The sequence below is a fragment of the Alosa sapidissima genome, chromosome 24 (genome assembly GCF_018492685.1).
Source record: "Alosa sapidissima isolate fAloSap1 chromosome 24, fAloSap1.pri, whole genome shotgun sequence".
NCBI lineage: Eukaryota > Metazoa > Chordata > Actinopteri > Clupeiformes > Clupeidae > Alosa > Alosa sapidissima.
In genome coordinates this window covers 20,872,026-20,874,525 of record NC_055980.1, presented here as the reverse complement: position 1 = coordinate 20,874,525, position 2,500 = coordinate 20,872,026, and the positions used below count along the sequence as shown (strand labels likewise).

Below are 2,500 nucleotides of genomic sequence, written 5' to 3'. Positions count from 1 at the left end.
GACACTTGGACAAGGGGGAACAAACTGTGTCTTTACAAAGGGCCAGCTGCAATGACTCATATGTAAAGTGAGGTCACTAACACACACACACAGACACCTACTTATGTGAACTATTATTACAATTTGGCATATTGCAAAATGAGTAGGTCAAACCGCTCAAGCTAGAGAAACCACACATGTGCAAAATGCCCATGCTGATCTCGATGAGACATTAATAGATAAAACCAGAGCCTTATAGATAGATATGTGACATATAGATATATGTCTATATGGATCTGGATAAAACACCATAGCACTAGCACCAGCAACATAACTATACTGAACTCCAACACTTCCAAGTTCATACATTTTTAAGCACCTTACTAAAAGTTATCCTGCTCTTTTTATTTTATTGTATTAACTGCTGTCATCAGGGTTTTTATGAGTGTATTGCAGTGTGAATGCTTGTTGGTAGACAACACACGGCTGCTGGACATCTGAATTTCCCCTGCGGGATAAATAAAAGTATCTATCTATCTATCTATCTATCTATTTATCTATCTATCTATGGCTGCCTTGATTGACATTGCAATTTCGTTGCACTGACTCTGTCCTGTATAATGATAATAAACTGAACTGAACATGAGTAGGACTGAAGCCATTGTGGAGGCTTTTTGCTCATCTGTTTCTCTTGCTCTAATAACCTCCTACCTAAATGACTAATCCGACCCATACAACTAGATATGAGGGAATGGAACTCAACGGAAATGTGGAGGAACTTTGATCTAATTTAGATCACACACACACACACACACACATCAATTTTGGATAGAATAGAGAAGTGGAGAAAGGAGAGAGGAAAGAACAAAGGATGGCATGGGAGGATGTAGGAGAGGAGAGAGTAGATAGAAAAAGCGAGGAGAGAAGAGAAGAGAAGAGAAGAGAAGAGAAGAGAAGAAAAAGGAACAGAAGAGAGGAAAGAAGAGAAGAGGACTGGAGAGAAGGAGAGGAGTGGAGAGGAGAGGAGAGGAGAGAGGAGAGAAGAGAAGAGGACTGGAGAGAAGGAGAGGAGAGAGGAGAGAAGAGAAGAGGACTGGAGAGAAGAGAAGAGAGGAGAGGAAAGAGGAGAGGAAGGGAGAGGAGAATAGAAGAGAGGGGCGATTTAAAGTGCAACATTAGCAGGCTGGACTAGAGAGCGAGGTGATTTCAGCAGAGGCTTCCTTTATCCCTCTTTCTCTCGTTCCAACTCAATTAGCATCTGACCTTCATAAACACGCTCTCACGCCTATTAGGTCTTCAAACACCTGGAGAAATACACTCCACTCACTTTTACTCTCAGAAATCTAATCTCTCAACACACACTTGCTCCAACTCTCTCGATTTCTCTCTCTCTCTCTAACACGCCAACCCACACACACACCTACACACACCCAAACACACACACACAGACACATGCACACACACTGTTGTTAAAACAGTCGCTCCATCTCTCTCCCTCTCCATTTCTGTCTCTCTCTCTCTCTCTCTCTCTCTGTCTCTCTGTCTCTCTCTGTCTCTCACCCCTGCACTGTGCTTCTAAAAGGGAATACATATCCTGTGTGTCGATGTTTAACTCCCTCACTTCTGATTTAAAATGAGGCCGCGGCTGCATCCAGCTAACATTAAACCACAAACCACAGCCTCAAAGCTAAACCTGATATGGGCCAGGGGACCAAACAACCCCCCCCCCCCCCCCCCCCCCCCCCCTCCACACACACACACCTTTTGGAAGCTCAAAACATGAATGAATTCATGTGAACATTTTTGGATTCATTTGGGGGGAAACATTACATTCAAAACTTTTTCATCTAAAATGACAAATGAGACATTCGATTGCATTTAGTTTCACCACCAGCCTGAATAGAAAAAATAAAAATAAAAAAACCTTTTTGATTGACAGCCAAATGAGAGTTGAATGAGAGGACACTGTTGCCAGATCCATCAGAGTTAGAGAAAGAAACCTCCCCTGACGGACATCAGATGTAGGCTTGTCTGTTAGTCTATACCTGCCAAGGTGTCATTCTAACTACAGTGGACATGTAATAACCAAGAGAGCTGTCTCAAAGTGCTTTCTCTGAGCCAGCAAAGTGTTCCTCGTCATTGAAAAGTTTAGTAAGCACGACAAGTGTTCAGTGTTGGGCAACTGTCAGACACAGAAATGCTAATCACAGCTTTTTTTGTTTCCTCTGAATGTTTCTCATATCCTGAAACAAGCTGACGTGAATGCAGCCACGGTAACACGACATCCGACACAACCCCAAAAACATTCCTGCTGCTGCCACATCGGCATTTCAAAGGCTGCAACGTAAGCAGAGAGGAAATGCAGGTTCTTTAATAGGCATCCACTCTCCTCAGAGACAGCTTTTACCTGTAAGACGCCCTTTGCCTGTCAGAATCCATCAACACAGTCTGAATGTTGGTAGCTACAAACAAGGACTAACGAGAGATCAACTTGCAGATAGCGTTGCCTCAGGCAGGCTAC

At 43.2% G+C, this 2,500-nt stretch overlaps 1 protein-coding gene across 10 annotated transcripts in view; it reads right to left on the bottom strand.

Annotated features, from left to right (window-relative positions):
• qki2 (QKI, KH domain containing, RNA binding 2) overlaps positions 1–2,500 on the bottom strand; it is a 54,150-nt gene that overhangs the window by 36,330 nt on the left and 15,320 nt on the right. The window lies entirely within an intron of this gene.